At 37.6% G+C, this 22671-nt stretch overlaps 1 long non-coding RNA gene across 1 annotated transcript; it reads right to left on the bottom strand.

Annotated features, from left to right (window-relative positions):
- Window positions 1–4351: 4351 nt before the first annotated feature.
- On the bottom strand, window positions 4352–22136 carry LOC148133302 (uncharacterized). The gene is made up of 3 exons (XR_015747259.1): window positions 22025–22136; window positions 4832–4882; window positions 4352–4420 (listed from the first exon to the last, which is right to left on the bottom strand). It is a non-coding gene; the product is annotated as an uncharacterized LOC148133302 (long non-coding RNA).
- Between the last annotated feature and the right edge of the window lie 535 nt (window positions 22137–22671).

The following is a 22671-nucleotide window of genomic DNA, read 5'->3' as shown; positions in this document are numbered from 1 at the left end:
AAATTACATCTCAGGTTTCTATAGATTAATTAAAGAATTGTTTTATTCCATAAAATGAGAGTACAATTTTAATTGAATGAAATGATTTCTAATTATTTTGTGGGATGATTAAAGAGTTAAAAGAAAAAAGAAAAGAAAACTAGGCTCAAAAGCTTACTTTTCAGTAACTGCAAAACTAAGCATGTATCAGACTCTTTTCTTCCTGAAAAGTCAGATTGCAGTGGGCCTCACTTCTCGATAAGCAGGTACAGAATTGTAACCCTAGATGCAAGAGCACCCTTGAATAGAATGTTGTCAAAAGCAACAAAATATGTATGTTCAATCTTGATCAACTTTCATGCTGAGAATCCAGGCTCAAGCTTCCTGTAATGCACAGAGCTTGTACAGACAAAGACAAGATTTATAGGCAGTGACATGAGGCTATAAAACGGGATATTAAATAATGAAAGGCGTAGAGAATGTCAGTCTAATGTTCTTTATTCCCCTTTGTTTAACAGCTCAAGTTGACCAATGGAACAACCCAGTAACAAATAAAACATAATGGGAAAAGTAATTTTACACAGTGCATAATTATCAATTTGGAATCCTGGATGAGGAGGGATCATGATGGGTGGATAATCTGCCTCTGTGGAACTTTATACGGACTTATCATTGAAACAATATCTGCAGCTACATAAATAATACAAGCATGTGCCACATGCTAAAGGGAATGTGGTCTAATGTTAAAACGCTGCCTTGCAAATCAGCTGCTAAAATCTTTAATCCATAATGGGGCTTCTATTTCCTCTAGACTGTTCTTATAGCTCAGCTTTGAACTGTACCAGATGTGGGTGGGAAGAGAAAGGCTTGTTTTATAACAGTTTAGTTATAGCAATAGATGGAATGTTGGCTATAAGGGCTTGCCACCCAAAAAGGCTTACAGTGAATCAATCTGGACTTTTATATAGAATCTGGTATGGAGAAGTGTAGTGTATTTTGACACTTAGATGATCTAGAACCAGTTTGGTCTAGTGGTTAACGTACTAGGCTAGAAAGTGGGAGATCATGAGTTCAAGTACCATCTTAGCCATGAAAGCCAGCTTTGGGTCATATTCTCTCTCTCTCTCTCTCTCTCTCTCTCTCTCCTTCCCCCCCTCTCTCCCCCTCCCTCTCAGCCAATCCACCTCACAGAGTTGCGGTTGTGGGGAAAATAGGAGGAGGAAGGTGTGTTACATATGTTGCCTTCCATGTAAAAGTAATAAAGGTAGGATACAAATAAATACATCTTGCTAAACTGGCTTTCATTCTGATCAAACATAGGTAGAGGTGCAGAGAGTCTGACAGAGAGGGGCGGGGCAATCTATTTTCCAAAGCATCTGAAGGCCCAACAAGGAATCATGGATGGAAACTGACCAAGGAGAGATTCAACCTGGAAATAAGGAGAAATTTTTTGACAGTGAGAACAATCAACCAATGGAACAGCTTGCCTTCAGAAGCTGTAGGAGCTTCATCATTGGAAGCTTTCAAGAAGAGACAGAACCACCATCTGTCAGTAATGATGTAGGATCTCCTGCTTGGGCAAGGGGTTGGACTAGATGACTTATAAGATCCCTTCCAACTCTGTTATTCTGTTCTGTTCTGTTCTAATTCCGCTTTTTTTTGCTACTGCTGTGACATTGTATAACTAGCGCTTAATGTCTTGATCTTGTAGCTTTGCCATCTAGGAAAGGGTAGGACTGTAAAAGTTTGAAAAAACAGTCATAAATTTCCCCAATAGCCATTTTTAATATATTTGTTTTGTTCCCATAAATTATATTCATATGAAAGCTAATGGTTAACCAAGAGACTGATTTCTAGCCCCCACCTTATGCATTAAAAAGACTGACTTTGGGCCAATCTCCCTCACTCTCAGCCCAACTTGCCTCACAGGGTTGTTATTTTTGTTGTGGAGAAAATAGTAGGAGGAAGCAGTATTAGATATGTTTTCCACCTTGAATAAAGTTCTCCATTTGCATAAGTTGAGCTAGATGTGCATGGCCCACTATTTGCATAATCCAATTCCCATCAACTGAGTGACCAAGCTGCAAAAGTTGGGAGCCACTCTTCTAGATGCACATAATTTTGTTTTATTTTCTTAAATTTTGTAAAATGCCCCAAGTCATTGGGAGTTGGGAATTGTTTACATCTCCACTTAGTTTTCACTGAAAGGGGAAAAAAATCCACTGCTCCAGGAAAACTTGGTGCAATAGTGATAAAATATGATAGTGCCTTAATTTCTATTTAAGCAGTTTAAATAAAGCCTGTTGAAATGGCACCATGACTTTAGCATGGATGGAGAAATCCAAGAAGCGGAGAGGTACCAAGAAGAAATTGCCTGCTCCACTCTTTATAATACAGTTTCCTAACCTTGGAAACTTTAAGAAGTATAGACTTCAGCTCCCAGAATTCCCCAGGCAGCCCTTCCCCTGTGGTTGGGGATTTCTGGGAGTTGAAGTCCACACGTCTTAAAGTTACTAAGATTGGGAAACCCTGGCTTAGGAGCCAACATGGAATAATCATTCTTGCAACATTTCTTCCAGCACTGCAAGAGACCAGAAGTTAATGGTTCAGTTACAAAAGGCCTCTTGATACCATGTGAACATATGGCCAAACACAGACCAGAATAAATATCACCTGTGGACTACCCTGAGGCTTCCTTCTATAGAAATCTCTATACGGTTGGGTTAAGGGGCACTAGTCTACCCTAGCATGATATTAAAATTAATTTTAGAGTCTTTCAATGTTCCTGTTACCTGAGATAAGCCAAATGGAAGTCAAGTATAAAGATTTCTTTATTGCAATTCTCCATTTCTGGAATTTTGTATCCAAAGGAACTCATCTTACAGTAATATTGCAATCCTTAAGACATCAAAGACTTTCTTTTGATTTTCCCTAACAATGAACATCATACTATCTGATATACTGTTGCTTCATCACTGTTACATCTTTAGATTTCTACTGAAAATTACTCTGGATTTTTTGTATTGATAATTGATATGAACTCCTAAATAACTGGTCCAGTTAACCTTTAGTATGCCATTAAATGTGCACAAAAACTGAAACACTAATATGTAACAAAAATATGTATATTTGCAAAAAGTACATGTCAAGCTTTGCACACCACACTAAGTCATCAACCACAGTTTACCAATTCTAATAACCAACTCCTTAACTAACTCCTGCCTGATTGGCTAAGATACCATGGAATGGGACAACTCACCACAGCCAACTTGCCATCATCATCTCACCACGGACAACTCACCACGGCCAAATTGCCACAGGACAACTCACTATGGGAAAATTCAACAATTCAAATTAATTATTTAAAATAATTTAAAAAATATTTTAATTTTTGTCATTCACATTTTATTTTGTCCCTCCTTTTGCATCCTTTCTTTAATGATGCTATTCCACTATTTCTTCAATATTAGTGAAACTATTGTCCTGTGGTGAATTGGCCATGGTGAGTTGACTGCAGCAAGTGGGCCATGGCGAGCAATCAGGCACACTAGGCCTGAGCATGCCCAACCATTGTGTGATGAAAATCACTTGATCAGCATAGGCAATAAGAAATTACACAGAGAAGAGGCAATTTAGCCCAGAATTACTATCTATCCATTTTGCTGATTTCTCAGCATTACTATAAATGGCCTCTACTTTTGATCAGAGACTACAATCTCTTTCAACATTATGCTAACTAGCTATAATACAGCCCATAATAAAATGCAGCCAGATATTCATATGATGTAAAGCTTGTCTTTATTTATATATTTGTTTATTTTATTCAATTTGAATGCTGCCTGACTTGAACAAACTCTTGAAAGGAAGTGTTTTGTAATATTTGCAAATATTTTTTTTTTCCTGAAGATTTGCAAATTGACTGAAGGGAAAATTTGCTTCCCTTTTGTTACATACTTTGTGTAATGCAAAAATAATTTGTATTGATAACAAGTTGTCCAAAATACATAAATATGTTTAATTCATTAGTACTTGCCAGGATTTTCCACTGCTTTGAACACAGAAACTATAGCAATACAAAATCACAATTATTAAGTATTTATTAGTGACTGGGAATAAATGGGATGCGTGCTTGTCCATCTAGATGTGGAGAAATGTGTTGGTCTTGATATTTGTAAATGATATAAATTGTAATAAGACTTTTTAAAAATTATATTAAGCCAGAATCAAAAACACATATGGTTATTGCTACTGTTGACGAGATGCTCTTTGTTGATCATCCTTTAGTGCATTTTGAATGATAGTTGGTCTATAGGGACCAGTGAAGGCCTCCAATTAATTATTACTGGAGAACATGAAATCATAAACAAAGTTCCTTGTAATAAATTTTTAAAATGAGATTGCATGTTTTATTTACAGTGCTGGTCCATTTTGGGCTTTAAATCTATGAACAAAAACAAACATACTTCTTCTTATCAAGCTGAAATAAAAATATCAATAGTATTTCTTTTCTATCAAAGTAGGACACAAAATATCTGAAATAGAATTTTGGTAAAGTGATTGAAGGAGGGAGCAAGGATATTGAACAGGAAGAATAGATTTAACTCTTTTCAATTTATTTTTTTAAAAAGATTGACATAAAAACAGGGCAAAATCTAAAGTACTGTGTTTATATTTCATATCATGTGATATATACATATGCATTTATTTTAGATGGTTCCTCTTTGAAATGAAATCTACTATCAAATGAAACAATACTGGAGACTTCCAGCAAAAAAAAAAAAAGTTTGGTTATAAATGAATTTGCATTTTATAAGCCTCAGGGGCGGGGTGCTTTCATTCATCTCCCACTTACCATATTTCATAGTCTTCCACAAACTTGGGTGGGTGGAGTATTTTTTCCCCCCTGGAAAGTAAAAGACAGAAGTTTTTTACTCTAATTTTTATCCTGATCTTCTTTAGACAAATCAGAAGACTGTCATGAGTCTAAATAAATCCTCTGGGGAAAATTAAAATGTCCACTGGGATACCTCATTCAAACAGACCTCAGAATCTATCTAAGGTCCTGATAACTCTCAAACTTTATATCAGTCTCACCAGGGGTGGGATTCTACCAGCACCTATTCGCTAGAATTGGTCTTTAACATTCTAAGCAGTTCGAACAACTGGTTGTTAGAAGAAATTACTGGCCTAATCCTGTAAGGAAGGCAGGAAGGAAACATTCTGGTGTTGCTTACAGAAACTGCCTCTCCATTAACCCTTATTATGTTCTTGGCAGGACTAGACTTCCTGTCTCAGGAACGACTCTGGAGTTTTTTTTTCTCTCCTTTGCTGGTACAATAGCACTGAAAAAAGTGACTTATGACCATTTTTCACACTTACAACTGTTGCAGCATCCCCACAGTCATGAGAGGCCAGATGAGGAGATGCATGCCTCAATGTGAGTGATATTGAGTTGGCCACACCCAGCCAATAACATGACCACCAAGCCATGTCTACCCAGTCACATGACCACCAACCCACGCCCACCACCTAAGCCATGCCCACAGAACCGGTTGTTAAAAATTTGAATCCCACCCCTGAGTCCCACCAAGATCACCACTGACACCTCAAGAATGATGGACAACCAAGTACCTTAGCTATAGAGCCAGGCAGATATGCAATCCCATCTACTAGCAAATTCAATATTCTTTTCTTTAGGAGGAACCATGCTCTGAACTACATTCAGATATAAAGCTAAAAGCAATAGGACTTAGACTTATATACCACTTCATAATGATTTACAGCCCCCTCTAAGCAGTTTACAGAGACAGCATATTCCCCCCAACATTCTGAGCCCTCATTTTACCAACCTTGGAAGGATGGAAGGCTGAGTCAACCTTGAGCCAGTGAGGATCAAACTCCTGACTGATGGCAGAGTTAGCCTACAATGCTACATTCTAACCACTGCACCACCAAAAGGCAACAAAATCCTTTCTTATAAAGCAGATCCACTGAAGTCAGGATATTTGAAAACAACATTTTTCTTTTCTTGTTTTGAAGAGTGCCATACCATAAATTCTCAGAGAAAACATGGTTTTGCTTTGGGGAGCAAGGTTAGTAGGAATCTGACATGGATGCAATCATCTCCTTTCTTCTCACAAAGGTCTTGTGAAGTCATTTAACTTGGAAAAAGTGATTTAAAAAAAGACTGGACTAGCACATTAGTAAATTATGAGGCTGCATAGAGATATGAATGTCACTAGAGGTCTGATAAGAGATAAATCAAGTTGGGATGGATCAATTGTCACAGTAGATATCAGCATTGACATAGAAGCTGCCCTGTTGACCAGCAGTTAAATAGGGAAGACCATTTTATTCAAAAGTATCCTAGAGTTATGAGGATTTTTCCATTTTTTAGTTGATGACAGGGCTTGGCTTATTTAATTTTCCTTGTGGTATAAGCTCTTGCCAACTTGATGACAGCCATTTGGCATCTTCTACAGTGTCCCTAATCTAGTGTCCTTTTAGATCAAGTGCTATGCAGTGAAAGGTCCACAGTGAAAGTGAAAGTGTTGCATCAGTGAGCAATGATTGGAAGTGCTGTGCAGTTGTGCCTCCACAACATCATCAGGGACAGACTGCCTCGATTTCTCCACCCAAATCAAAGCAATCTGTGACACTACGGGACAGATTGTTTTGTAACCTAAAAACCCCACCAAAGTTTGGTTGTCTGTAACCAAACAAGACAGACACAGATTTCAATGTATACTTAGAACTGCAGAAATAAATAATTGGTACCAACCTGCCTTCCATTGGGGACCTGTATACTGCACAAGTAAAAAAAGAGGGCTGTGAAAATATGTACAGACCCCTCACATCCTGGACATAAATTGTTTCAAATTCTATGCTCAAAATGACACTAAGGGCACTGCACACCAGAAAAACTAGACACAAGGACATTTTCCCCCAAATGCCGTCACTCTGCTAAACAACTAATTTCCACTGTCAAGCTTAAGACTTTATTATTTTAAGATTTATTATTTATTATTTTAAGAATTTATTATGTTAAGACTGTATTACTATTATTCTTCTCATCCTTCCTATTACATATCTCCTCCCACTTATGGCTATAACCTTGTTGCTTGTATCTTTACAATTTATATTGTTTTATTTGTTTCCTAGTATGATTTTATTGCTTATTAGTAACCTATGACTATCACTTTTTGTAACTTATGATTCCTGATGTATGTATTTTTTATGTACACTGGGAGCATGGGCACCAAAGACAAATTCCTTGTGTGTCCAATCACACTTGGCCAATAAAGAATTTTATTCTATTCTATTCAAATAGATATGCAACCGCTCAAGTTAATCCCTTGTCAGTGTGCAGTGTGGTGACAAAAGTTGAAAAATACTGTGCTAGGGTATCATGGAGACGAAGGAACAGCTGCCAACCTAATCAAAATTGCATTTGGGGGGAAAACCTGAACAAAAAGTATTCCTGCAAAATCTCAAAACTTTTCTCACAAAAGAAGTCTGAGAGATTCCAGCCTAGCTTTGTTTCTCAATCTCACATCTGTGCAGCTCTGATCCCAGACTTCACCCCTGTATGTTGATTGCCCATTTAGAAAATCATCTAGCAGCATTTAGAAGTATTAACATTCCTTTGTCTTTCCCTAATCACTCTTCCACGTGATCAAGCCAATGAAATTCATAACAATGTTTTCTTCCTAGTGTGCCATTAGAGACCTCTGTAGAGCAGTGTAAATATATATTTTTTAAAATCACTTCACCCACAGTGTCTTCACTGCATAGAAATGATCTTCGCTCAGAAAAAGAAAATGTAAGCTATTTTCATGTGAATTTCAGCACAAAGGTTTACTTTATTGTAAAGAGTTCTATGGATTGGGAAATATGTTCACGATCCTTTATCTCTCTTTCATATTTGTTACGAGGAGAAAATGTGTGATTTGGAAAATCATGTGACTATCAATTGTGATGTGGCCCTTGCTGCCTATGAGGAATAGAAACCTTTTTTCCTTATCTTCTTAATCCTCAGAGTTGGCAACTCAACAAAATAATGCCTTGTTACAAAGGTGCATGGCACACTGACAGTGCATCAAAGCTACTTGAGTATAAGTCAAACCAGAGGTGAGAAGCCTGTGATTGGTTGGTCCCTTTATCAAAGGCATCCATCAATACCTTTGGGCATGTCTCAGGATCAAAGGGTCTTGTGTTCATAAATTTAGTTTACTGGCAGTTCTTCTGTTCAGATTATGGACTGTCACTCTTGCTGCTACTGCTTCAGGTCAAAAGTGACACAGAATCAGAAGTCAGAAGTTTCTCTGGTTGTAACATCAGAAAGATATTCCTGAAGTTTCAAACAATGTCCCTCAAATCCCCTAGAGCGAAACATGAAAATGTGAATTAGGAATACCCCAGGCAAAAGAAAGAGGTAAGGGAAAGCAACTTTCGCTTCTGAATTGCAAGTAATGTGGTTTTTTTTTTCTAAAAATAAAATAAAATAAAATCACTACTTGTTCTGACAGAATTATTCACCTTATTGCAGCTTCTTTATTCCATTTGTAATACCTTCTGATAACTGTGAAAAAGAGAAAGTTAGGAACTCCTCATACTCTGCTCTAGATTCATCACTAGTTTCCTTTCTGTATCATCTTCGGCATCTAATTAAAAATGAAGTAGTTTTTTTTTTAATGAAGTCTTTTTCAAGTAAAAAATTATTTTGGGTGGCCTTACGGACATTTCGGTATATTTTTCTTGGCAACAATATGTAGTCGGTTTTGCTATTGCCTTCTTCCTAATTTGGCATCTAGCCCTAGGATTTCTCACTTCCCAGTTCTGATATCCATGATTAGTTAGGTCCAACTATCTATCGGGGCATTAGTAGAGATGCCCTTGACTTGATCTCTGTTACCAGTGATGTAGGAATTACAAACTAGAGCAGAACAAGATGACCCCAGAGCACAAATGCTAGTAATGATGGACTGAAGCAGTGGTGGGATTCGAATTATTTTACTACCGGTTCTGTGGGTGTGGCTTGGTAGGCATGGCAGGGGAAGGATACGGTAAAATCTCCAGTCAGAGGTGGTATTTGTTGATTCTCTGAACTACTCAAAATTTCCACTACTGGTTCTCCAGAACTGGTCAGAACCTGCTGAATATCACCTCTGGACTGAAGTATCATAAATCAAGAAATAAACTACCAAGGACCACTGCAGACCACCTGAGAAATGTGTTCAATAAGTCTTGGGACAGGCAGGAAAAAGAAGTTCCAATTTAAATTCACAGGGATTTAATTATATGACCCATACATAGAAACAAGGCATACTTCTTACTACTAGAAGTAGTGAAAGGATGTATGATCACATGGGGTCAAAATATTGGTCATAACATAAAGTTATCAGACTGGGAGACTGTATGGAATAGAAATCACAAATTAACAAAATCAGCAGCAAACAAAGAAAATGCAAAAAAAAATGTTCTATAGGTGGCACTTACCCCCTTCGAGATTAGCGAAAATGTACTCTAAAATGAGTCCTATATGTTGGAAATGTAAAAAAAAAAGAGGGAACATATTATCATATGTGGTGGTCTTGCCCAGAGGCTTGAAAATATTGGCTCAAAATCAGAAATTGGCTACAGGAAATCACCAATGAACAATTAGACCTAGAACCAGAACTCTTCCTATTGGGGATCTTCAAAAAAAATATGTAAAGAGTACAAAATACTTATTATTACACATATTGATTGCTGCAGGATCACCTTTGCCCAATGTTGGAAACAGCCATATACACCCATAGAGGAACTGGTTATACAAAAAGTTATGAATTGTGCTGAAATGGATAAATTAACGCTGAGTTTAAAAGATAAGGAAGCTTCAATATTTTATAAGGTATGGGAACAATGGTATAGCTGGATAGATTGGAGACAGATTAAGGATAGGTAATTATTAAATATAGAATATAGATAGAATAAGAATATAATTATGCACAAATTAATACCTGTAAATATTGCACAAATGATTGTTATATGATAAGCACCACAAATAGCTTTTATTGAGTGATATATTTTTTATGTTTTTAATGTAATAAAAATTCAATAAAGTTTATTTTAAAAAAAGAAACATGGCATAATGTAACATCTTTATCTCCCAGCTCTGATAACTTAAGAAAAATAGTATACATCATTCTGATAGATTCTATATGTTCCTTCTTCAAACTCCTGAGCTTGGATAGCTTGCAAAGCTAATGCATTGTATATAGTACAATTGTTTGTGAGTTCAATTCCTGGTAGAGGGTTTAACCTCACAGAATAAGATTTATCTACTTATGTCTGACGATTACTGACAAAGATGATACTGGTCGTGGAATGGCTGACTTTTGTGGTCTATATAAATAGCTGTAAGAAAGAACTCCACTCTCATAGTGGAGAATAATCAACTGCTTGAGGTGGCTTCATCTCAGTTTGCAATAAAGATTCTTACTTACTGTTCCAAGTGTCTGGAGTAACTTCTGCCAAGTTTGAACCAGGGAGCCTGACATGTCATTGCAGTTTTCCTGGTGGCAATATGGAAGTGTTCTCATGTTTAGTCTACAGTTCTGAAATCCTTGATGATCTCCAAGCCAAGTGCAAACCAGATCTATGCTTATTGGAAACGCAGATGTTTTTACCTGTTTAGGTTTGAATTACAAATCCTGAATTGAACAATGGAAATCTTATGAAGGTTCTTTATTTTATTTTATTTTATTCCTTATGGAATTGACTATAACTCCAAAGAGGTTGTTTGACTAGACCTTGCAGTAATTGTGAGTTGAAATGGAGGCAAAATGGATGAGAATAAAAGAAAAATAAATAAATTCTGAAAGTGGTATAAGGAACAAAAAATACAAACCACTTGAAAATATTGGGATTGTTGGAAATACTGTCCATGCAGTGATTCTGTATCCCCTTTTCATATTCCAGAACTTGCCCTTTGCCTAAAATAAAATAAAATAAAATAGAAATGGAGTAGAGAAATATGAAGTGGTGGACAGTACGCTATATAATACCATTTACATGTTATGTTGCTTGACATTTTATGTTGCAAGAGAGTTATCCATCTTGTAAGGAGGAGTCAGTTGAACTTCAAAATTTTTCCCTCATTCCCATTGGCCTCCTTACAGGAAATGTGCATTGCAGGAATCAGTTAAGACTGCCCAAGTGAGATTTTCTTTCATCTGAAGAGACGGAGTCAAATGTCCATGGAAAACAAAAACATACTGTTCAAATAGCTGTTTTAACAGTTGAAGTTTGCTTGATGTTTAATTCTAAATAATCAGTTATTCTGTTCTTTTAAACACACCACTGTACTAATTCGTCAAAATTATGTGCTCCTCAGTAAAGCAGACAAAATGGTTTCCCCAATGCAGCTTGCAATAGCACGGTCAGTTCCAAGATTTCAGGATTCAGCTCTCTCCTTCCATATTATGTATTTGTTTATCAAAGTTTGAAACCATTCATCTTCCTCACCTAACTAAATAGTATGAAAAAACAGGCTCCTGTTTACACAATGAGGTTTGTTTGAATCTCTTATGTTGGGCCATTGGTCATTATGGGTGATAGGGAATGATACAGTATTTTGATTTTGGTTTAAAAGGGAGCAGAATATTATTATTAAGAGCTCGGTGTCCTATTTGCACAACTCTTACTTTATTTATTTAAATTATTTATTGAGCTTTCCATCTCACAGCAGTGATTCTGGGTGGTGTACAAAGATTTGAAACATCAAAACTGTATAAACTAATGATAGCCTGATTCTACAATACCCGTAAAATAAAATGAGATCACCAACAAAGTTTTACTAACTGCCTAAACTAGGGTAAACAGCAAGGTCTCCAGAAACTTTTTTAAAAAAAACTAACAATGTTGGGACCATCTAATTCTCTGGGGAGATGATATTCTAAAAGACAGCCACAGCCACAGAGAAGGCTGAAATTTGGAGCCCAACAAAATGGCATTGCTTGAAGGAACAATGAAGGAACCCAGAGCATTCCTTCTTTGCTAGACATGGTAAGACAGGAATAAACAATGGGGGCATGTGGTCCCACAAATAGCCTGGTCCTATGCCATGTAAGGCATTATATAGATGGTAACCAGCATCATACATTGGATTTGGAAGCCTACTGTGAGCCAGTGTAGCTTGTGGGAACTAGTGTTATTTGAGCGTATCAAGAAATGCCAAAAGTGCATTGTGAACTGCAGCTTTTGAATAATCTTCAAGGGCAGCCCCAAGTAGAGCACAATACAGTAATTCAAGGAATTCAAGGAAGTGACTAAGGCATCTATCAACATGGACTAGGTCTCCTGGTCCACAAATTGGTGCAACTGGTGCTTAAGATGAACCTGCGCAAAAGCATCCCTAGCCATGGATGAATTCAAGAAGGACCCCCAAATTGTTCACTTTCTCTTACTGGAAAAGTGCATCACCAGGCAGAGTCAAAGATAGTAATCTCTAGAACCAGAGGGTCTTAAAATCCACAGCCAGCTTTGATCCAAAACCTGTTCTCCACTATCCAGACTCTCTTAGCCTCCAATTACAAGGAAGGGACCATACCAACATTGCTTGACTGGCTCAGAAATATACATCTGAGCATACTAATGATACTACACTTTATGCTGAAGGAAGACATCCCCCAGTGCCTTCATGTAGGTGTTAAATAAAAGAGCAGAGGCCTCAGGTTTGATCTCTTAACACACACACACACAACTTTGACTGAAACTGGACATGGAGAGAAAGAAGAACCACCTCTTATTTCTAATCCCCTGAGGCTCAGCACGATTGATATTTAAGGTCACTGAGGTATTAAAGAACTGGAGCTATAATCCAATTACCTTCTCAAAAGGAAAAGATTGGAGACCGGACAAAAATCATCCAGATCTATTGAGTCCAATTCAATTCACACACTATACAACTTTGCAACCTCTGTATGATTGCAAAGTCACAAGGGATAATTTCAGAAGTTCCTATGTTAGCTAGCAAACCCTGGAAAATGAGATTTGACATGGAAAGTTGCTTTGTGGTCAATATTACATTTAGAGGGGTGCAAAATCCTTTATACAGTCATTTGAGTATTTGAATTCAAATTTGTTCATGATTGTTTCATGTAGTGTTGTTTTGTGTGCACTGAAAGTTTCAAACACTAGAGCTGAGATATTGATATCTGGATTGAAGTTGATTGCTTTCATTCCAAACTTCTTCCAGTCTGGTCAGTACACAAGCAAAAATCACTATTATTGGCTGGAGACTTGGTGAGGGCATGGTGCATTGAGAGAAAAGCAGCCCTTAAGCAAGATGGCTGGACTAAAAATGTTCACAAATGCAAGAATCCCAACCAGCCTGATACATTATTTAGGTTTTAGAAAATACTTTATGTGGGGAAAATGAGAATTCCCATAGATAAGTAAGAAGGGTACATCCACATTTTGTTGTCTGGATTTCAGCCTCTCCTGAAAAAGAAAGCAAATGAACGCACGTAAAAGCAGACAGGCAAATGCAAATGGTGTGTGTATGCGTGTGCATTGCTCCACATCACTACAGAGCCTGTGGTTTTGATTTGGTTTAATAAGATGTTTCACACTGAGAAAGCAACACGAAGCATTTTGTCTAAGTAAAGAGGCCACACAATTTGCCTGAACAAGCTGCTTCACATCAGCTTGCGGCCTCTTCAGCATCTCCTCCAGAACTGTTGAAGTGCTGAAGAATGCAAGCAAGGCTTCATTTTTGCTTTGAGAGGTGAGGGGCTGCAATGCCACACTCACAGAGGGATCTAGTAGGGGTTCCAGTTGCTCCCTCTCACAAGTCATGGGAGGGTCTGGTCTGTTCAGTCACTATCATCATCCAGAAGAAATTCTCTGCACCTGATTTGAGAGGAAAGGAATGGAAAATCTTCCCCAGGTCTTGGCTGTCTTGTGTTTCTCTCAGTGGCAGAGCGGGGGTGGGTGGGGTGCATGACAGGATAAATTCCCTGTCAGAAGGAGACTGATATGGCTTGAAAAGATTCAAGTTGTTTATTGTGTAGGTAAAGGTTAAGGAGAAAACAGAGGAAGACGATGGGGAGAAAGAAAAATGCTGTGAATCCCTCAGGATTTTACTTGCAGCTAATTGTCCAGGATACACAGAGAGGGGGGGTGTAGAGAGAGAGAGGGAGAGAGAGATATATATATATATATATTATAAGTAGAACAAAATAAGACTAAATACAATACAAAATACAAACAGCAGTTTGGATTAAATCAAAATGTATATCTTATAGGAGCTACAAATGTACATCTTTAGATGATCCACATTATTCTAAGTGGCTTATCTCCTTCTAATTGTCCAACTTTCCTCTGAGATCAGGTGCTGTTCTTAATCATCAGGAGCCAGGCTGAAAAGAAGTGTCCCTCCTTTGAGGAAGAAGGCAGGCAGGTGCGCAAAACCACAAGGCAAGATGGAGCCGGCTCTTTTTCAAAGCTCATTTTGTAGTTTCCTGAGCTTGGTGACCTTGGTCCCTTATCTAAAGCAGAATTTCTCAACCTGCTTTAGCAACTTGAAGAGGTGGACTTCAACTCCCAGAATTCCCCAGCAAACATGGAGAAATCTGGGAGTTCAAGTCCACAAATTGTCAAGTTGCTAAGGTGGGGAAACATTGATTAGAGTGACATGCTATGCTTTGGTTGATTAACTATTTCTACTGCTTAGTGGCAGGATGCAACATTGTTCCATGAAACCACTTTGAGAAGTATTTTGTTCAAGCTGTCAATAAAACAAAGCTAACTTTGAAGCTCTTCAAGTATTGCTAGTGTTCTTGCTTTGGTCCACTACCACAGAAAGCATTTCAAACAATAAAGTTCTTTGTTGGTTTGGTCCGATTCCGAGTTGGTGTTGGAGGAGCTCACTGTTCATGTTCATATAAGCTTTTAGTTTGTTTAAAATGCAAAGTTATTTTTTGTTACTTTGAAATGATTTGGCAGAAGGAGGCAATTTCTGTTGATCAGAGAATCATACCAGACTTTCTATGGCAAGTTGAAGGCTGCGTTCCAAAATTAAATGGAATCAGGATCCATTTGGAGATGAGGTTCCAGGGAGTTTAAATGAGTCAAACGAATGTTTTAAGCATCTGTAAGACTAAAGGCATCAATCTGACCTCTTCAAATTCATCACTCAAATAACAACAAATACTAAAAAAAAGGAACTCAAAATTTGCTCATTTCCACTCTGAAGAATTCATGGAATAGGTCGACTTGCGCAAGGCCTTCCAGCCACATATTTCACAATGCTAAACTTCAGGATATGTGCACTCTGTGCATGCTTTTTGTTTGCCTTATGGATATTGTCTTGTAGACACTGAATTTCCAGATGCATTTAAAACTGCTGCATGGATTTGCCTAATTTGCTGAATAATTGGTGTGTCTGTATGATTGTTCCTTTGACTGTTGATGAGCTTTCAAAATGGTTTTGTTTGCTAATAGGAGAGTCTGGAGCAGTAACTATCTGTATAGTGCTTCTCTGTTCATGCTCTCTTTATTTAGCAAGAACTAAGCTGAGCAGAATACTTTAATTACAATAAAAACCACAGCAAATGTCTTGCTTGATATTCCTTAAGAGGTAATAGGCTTGTGCTGTCAAACAAAAAAAAATATTTGAAAGAGATTACTTTTAAAATGGAAACGTTTTTAAAAAATCCCATGGGAAGGGAATTTTAGGAGGAAAGCTGTCTTAATATATGGCAAAAAAAAAAAAAAATCATAATCCGGTAAAATCTTTCCTGATAAATAAATTTTATTAGGAGGCATAAGCTTTCATGAGCTGCATCAGATACAAAGAGAAGGTGGGGAAAGACACAGCTCAGGACAATTTGTACTCACTTACTTGCCTTGTTTATTCCCAGGCAGGGATGAAATAATTGAAGATAATATTGATAACAATAGCTCTAATGTCCTGTTAATGTGTTGCCTGAATAACTCAAGGTTTATTTTGAAAACAAAAACAAAAAACAACTTTACTCCCCTGATAACCAGTGTGGGGATTAGAAAAGGTAGTGATAATAGACTTGGATTAATGGATTTTTTCCATCACAAATTAAATTGTTTTGTGCTTTAAAAGTGTTTAAAGATATGTGAAAGTTAAGATAGGTCAGGTGGCAACTGGTTCCCAACCCAGAGATAGCATACAACTGCTCATTTTCAAGTTCAACAAGTCCGAAGCCAAGAATCTGTTAATTCAGTAAATGAGAAAAAGCAGGCTTAAGTTTAAATTCCATGGCTGTGAATCTTTTGCCAAGTCAAGTCAAAAAGTCAAATTAAGCAATGAAATATTAGATATGCCAAGCTCAGGTTGTAAATCATGACAACCATGTCTTTGGTTCATTTTACTACTCCTGTGAATATGGACTACCACTTACACATGTGGCCCAAAGGTACGAAACAAGGATAGAAGAAGTTTATATTTTATGGCTAAATAGGAAAAATAAAGCTAAATAGCTAAATAGCTTTATTTTCACCCAATTTAAAACATTTGAACTGTGTTTGAGTTTGTCCTACTGGAATGCAGCTGGTATTCTGAGGATTATTTCAAAGGGACATATTGTATCCTAAGTTTGAAACCCCTCTTTTTGTTGTGCACAATGGGATGGATGGATGAAAAACCATACAGAGTGCAGTCATACCATTTGGAATAAGTATAAGGGTTGAATGAAAAGTAATACCTCCAACGTTATAAGTCACCAATATACTGTTTGTATATTTCAGTTGGCAGAATGTTGCTATGAGGAAAGGTTATTCAGGTAGTCCTTGACTTACCACCACAACTGAGCCTAAAATTTCTATTGCTAAGTGAGACGTTTCTTAAGTGAGTTTTGCCCCACTTTTCAACCTTTCTTGTCACAGTTGTTTAGCAAATCACTCTAACTGATAAGTTAGTTACCTGGATGTTAAGTGAATCTGGCTTCCCCATTGACTTTTCTTGTCAGAAAGTGGCAAAAGGGTATTCAGAGGTGGTATTCAGCAGGTTCTGACCAGTTCTGGAGAACCAGTAGTAGAAATTTTGAAGAGTTCGGAGAACCAGTGGTAACCTTTCCCCTGGAGTGGGGAGGGAATGGAGATTTTACAGAATCCTTCCCCTGGAGTGGGGAGGAAATGGAGATTTTACTACTGTATCCTTTCCCTGCCATGCCCACCAAGCCAAACCCACCAAGCCACGCCCACAGAACTAGTAGTAAAAATTGTTGAATCCCACCACTGGTATATGTGACCCTGGAATGCTGCAATGGTCATAAGCAGGGGTGGGATTCAAATTTTTAACAACCAGTTCTGTGGGCGTGGCTTAGGGGGTGGGTGTGGCTTGGTGGTCATGTGACTGGGTGGACATGGCTTGGTGGTCATGTTATTGTCTGGGTGTGGCCAACTCAATATCACTCACATCAAGGCACGCATCTCATGACTGTGGGGATGATGCAACAGTCGTAAGTGTGAAAAATGGTCATAAGTCACTTTTTTCAGTGCCATTGTAACTTTGAATAGTCACTCCACACCAGCAAAGTACCAGCAAAGGAGGGGAAAAAAACTCCAGAGTCGTTCCTGAGACAGGAAGTCTAGTCCTGTCAAGAATGTAATAAGGGTTAACAGAGAGGCAGTTTCTGTAAGCAACACCAGAATGTTTCCTTCCTACCTTCCTTACAGGATTAGGCCAGTAATTTCTTCTAACAACCGGTTCCCTGAACTGCTTAGAATGTTAACAACCAGTTCTGGCGAATAGGTGCGAACTGGTAGAATCCAGTCTGGTCATAAGTATGAACCAGTTGCCAAGCCTCTGAATTTTAATCACATGATCATAGGGATGCTGCAAAAGTCATAACTGTGAAAAACAGTCATAAGTCACATTTTTCAGTGAACTGTTGTTAATCGAGGACTACCTGTATTGCTAATGTTCATGAGTACTACAGTAGATACTCATCAGCATGCTTTAAGCAACATGCCACATTTGAATTTTGATCACTGAAAGAATCCCTCTAAGCGAAATTGAGCATCAAATGAAAGTTGGCTTTGATAATGACTATGTTGATATGAACATTGTGAATTGTTGGGCCACACATATAAAGATGGTGAATCATCTTTGTGCAATCGAGAATGAAATGGACAATCTTATGACAGCAACTGATATGGTTTGCAAGAAAAAAGGGTTTGTTTTTGAAACTTCTGTCGGTGGATATTTAATCAGTAATTAATCTTCTGTTCTTGGCAGCCTTTTGCAACCTTGAAAGGCCTTGTTTTCAATATCAGACAATTAAATGTCTCTTGGCTGGGAATGCACTGAATTCCCAACGCCGCATTAAAAAAGGTTTGCTTTTATACACAGTTTGTGTTTGTTTAATTTGAACAAGGCTTGGGTCAGAACAGTTTAGGACAATGTGAGTTAGCTTATGACTAATGGAGGAAGGCAAGAAAGTCGAAATGAAAAGAATGCTGGCAGGATATTGCTGTGTAAATGTTCTTTAAAACCGCAGAAGACTCCTGTTATTATTTATCAAAATAACATCATACGTTGCTCTAGATTTTCTTTCAGTGTTACATTTAAAAGAATCAAAATATTTTCTTTAACTGGGTAGCCAGTAATAAACTGCACCACAGAAATATTGAAAGCTTGTCTTTGCAAAGTCATATTCTGAAGAATAGACATTCTTCAAAAGTGAATTCAAAACACTTATTTGTAGTGTGTAGTTGTTGTAAGAAAAGAAAACAAAGAAAGAATTCTTGGAGCAATCTGCTATTTGTGTTTGAAGGTCTGTGGCAGAATGTGAAAGACGAAAAGGGAAATAATTGATTAGTGAGGTCTTTGATCTGTTCAGGGATCAAAGGGACAAATACTGTCTCCTAGGATGAAAGAAAGGGAAATGCTCCCTGTGCTGATACAGTTATCTGCTTAATCATCAACTGCCATAGCCGAACCTCTAAGCATAATCTTTGAAAAACCTTTCAAGACCAGCTCCTTGCCTAATCTATGGTCACAAGCCACAGTCATCCCCATCTTCAAAAAGGGAGACCCAAGCCTAGTTGAAAATTACAGACCAATCTCCTTATGCTGCGTCACCTGTAAAGTCATGGAATCAATTATTAACCAATCCATTATCCTCCACTTAGAGACAAACAACCTACTCTCCAATAAACAATTTGGTTTCAGGAAAAAACTATCCTATAATCTGCAACTCTTGCACTGCAAAAACATTTGGACTACACAACTTGATCAGGGCAAAGCAATAGACGCAATCTACATAGACTTCTGTAAAGTCTTTGATTCAGTGGTACACGACAAACTACTCCTAAAACTAAAATCTTATGGTATCTCTGGACAACTGAATAACTGGATAGAAGCATTCCTGTCAAACAGACAACAAATGGTCAAAATTGGGACTGTCCTATCAAATTCTGTACCTGTCAATAGTGGTGTCCCCCAATGCAGTGTTCTAGGACCAGCTCTCTTCATACTCTACATAAATGACCTCTTGATCATATTAAGAGCAACTGCGTTCTTTCCACTGATGATGTAAAGCTGTTCGATACCACAGACAATACTGCTACCCTTCAAAAAGATCTTGACTATGTATCCGAATGGTCAAACAAATGGCAACTTCAAATCTCAACAAATAAATGTTCTGTCTTACATATTGGCAAAAAAAATCATAAAATAAAATACAAGCTGAATAGTCAAGATCTTGTTGATGATCCAAGCTCTGTCAAGGATCTTGGAGTACTCATCTCTAATGATCTAAGTGCTAGAGCCCACTGTAACTACATAGCCAAAAAGGCATTAAGAGTTGTTAACCTAATCCTACGTAGCTTTTTCTCTGGTAATATCACACTACTAACTAGAGCATAAAAAACATTTGCTAGACCAATACTCGAATACAGCTCATCGGTCTAGAACCCACATTACGTATCTGATATTAGCACAGTTGAGAAAGTCCAGAAATATTTCACAAGAAGAGTTCTCCACTCCTCTACTCGTTGTAGAATACCTTATGCCACCAGACTTGAAATTCTAGACCTAGAAAACCTTGAATTACGCCGTCTTCGGTCTGATCTAAGTATGGTATATAAAATCATACATTGTAATGTCCTACCTGTCAATGAATACTTCAGCTTCAACCATAACAACACAAGAGCACACAATAGATACAAACTCAAGGTTAATTGCACCAAGCTTGATTGCAGGAAATACGACTTCAGCAACAGAGTGGTCAATGTCTGGAATACTCTACCTGACTCTGTGGTTTCTTCCCCAAATCCCAAAAACTTTAACCTTAGACTGTCTACTGTTGACCTCACCCCTTTCCTAAGAGGTCTGTAGGGGGCGTGAATAAGTGCACCAACGTGCCTACCGTCCCTGTCCTATTGTTTCTTTCTTTCTTTTATTGTGCATTACAGAGTTGTTGCTACCTGACCCTCTGTCAAACCTGTTTCAAATATAGTATCAAACCTGTCAAACCTGTTTCAAATATAGTATCTAAACACATTTTGCCGTAGTTCTACAATCATTTGTAAATTGGTGGCTCAAGTATATTGATGGGAAGTAGGTAGAAATTAGTTGCTTATTTTTCAAAATACAGAACAGCAAAATACAGAACATTAACAGGTTCTTGTTTGAATATGAACTTCAATCTGAAAAAGAAGGGTTTACATCCCAGTTAAAAAATGACATATGCATTCCAGAACTCGGGGTATTTTCCTAAGAAGCAGAAAGCCGTATGGTAAGCAATGCTTGGGGTATTTACCATATCAGAAACATTTGCATAGTTTCACAAAGTATGCACATAATTTAAAATTTCTTTCAATCTATTCAATTTTGACTCTATTCAATTTGATCTAAATAATATTTGTTTCCATGAGCGTACTGGAACACAGGTGCATAAAAATATTGAAGGTCTCAAACCTCCTCTCTCCAAAAACCTCCTGCTTTAAAATAGGGACTTGGAAGATTTTTGTGTCCTGCAGTATCTTCCACCGGACTTCTTCTTCCTAGCCCCAGTGTGTGAGAGAGTTAAGGCTCTCACAATCTCTGCAACTTTCTGATGACAAAAAGATTGAAATAATATCCTCTGCTTGCAATAGAATACCTTATGCTACCAGGCTTGAAATCTTGGATCTGGACAACCTAGAACTACACTGCCTACAGTCTGATCTAAGCTTAGCACACAAAATTGTCTGCTACAATGTTCTACAATGTCCTACCTGTCAATGACTACTTCAGCTTCAACCGCAATAATACATAGGCAAACAATAGATACAAATTCAAAGTGAACCGCTCCAAATTCGATTGCAGAAAATACAACTTCAGTAACAGAGTGGTCAATGCCTGGAACTCACTACCTGACTCTGTTGTTACATCCTTAAACCTCCAAAACTTTAATCTTAAACTGTCTACTGTGGACCTCACTCCATTCCTAAGAGGTCTGTAAGGGGGTGCGCATAAGTACACCAGCGTGTCTATCATCCCTGAACTACTGTTCCCATTTATCCATTTATTTGTACTCATTTATTATATATATACTTATACCTGTTTATACTTATATGTTTATATGTGACGTTCATACTTATATTTATTTTCTCAGACATGCTTGACAAACAAAATAAATAAATAAATAAAATAAATAAATAAATAAATAAATAAATATCAATAATGCCGATTCCTAGCTATATGACATACAGACCTTAATGGGAAGACTTAGCCACTCTGTATCTCGCAAGACATAAACAAAAGCAATGTTTTTTTGAAAGGAAGAAAACATAGAATCTGTTTTAACTTTAAACATTAAATGCAAACATTTAAAGCTCAAGGTATATATGGTTAGGAACTGTTCACAGCTGTTTTCAAATGATTTTTTTTTTTAAAGAAAAGTTTCAAAGGAAGGTACAATGTTCCAGGCACAACCTAAGATGGTACTAGTCTGCTACAATGAACACTGTCTACAGCTTTGGAAGAGACTCCTGTGTTCAACAGATTTCAAGAGTTCCAAATGAGCAATAGACGTACCTTCTCTTCATATTTGTGCTCTCAGGTGCACTTTCTAGAGAAAAGTACTTTTTCTGAGCAAGTCCTGAGTTAGCACCTTGATGTCCAACTTGATTTCAGTTGGAGTTCTCAGGCAATTCCCTCTCTTTGGAGCTGTGGCTTGGAATGCAGTAAACCGGCGATTGTAGAATTCAGGCCCTTCTCAGACTGCCCTCTTACATCAGAACAGGAAGAAGATAATAAATCTGCACATTTGTAAGATTGTATGGGCATCATCTTCTGAGCATTGAACAAGTTAATTTGAGGGATAGACTCTCTTTTTATTCAATTGTTTCTACCAACCCCATCAGATCTGGAAGGAGACACAGGCTACAGGTCTCATCAATCTAGGTATGTCATCTTGCAGACTCAGAAAGTGGACCTTTTTTGTCTTAGTGCCTGCCCTTTGGAATGACACACTCCATAAGGTTAGGTTGGCCCCAAATCTGCTGTCGTCTCATAAAGCTAAAGACTTTGGATAAGCTCCTGAGCAAGGGGCTGTGTTTAGGTGGAGACCATAGGGCATCTCCAAGTTATTAGGCCTGCTTTATCTGTTGCTACCTGCTTAGAGTTTCTGTGGTAAGATGGTCAACAATGAAAATATAAATAAATAAATACTATATATAAGA

This window comes from Notechis scutatus, chromosome 1 (assembly GCF_049901735.1).
Source record: "Notechis scutatus isolate UNSWTSFEM ecotype Mainland chromosome 1, rNotScu1.2, whole genome shotgun sequence".
Classification (NCBI taxonomy): Eukaryota; Metazoa; Chordata; class Lepidosauria; order Squamata; family Elapidae; genus Notechis; species Notechis scutatus.
Note: the sequence above shows the minus strand (reverse complement) of the source record. Positions and strands in the feature narration are given on the sequence as shown.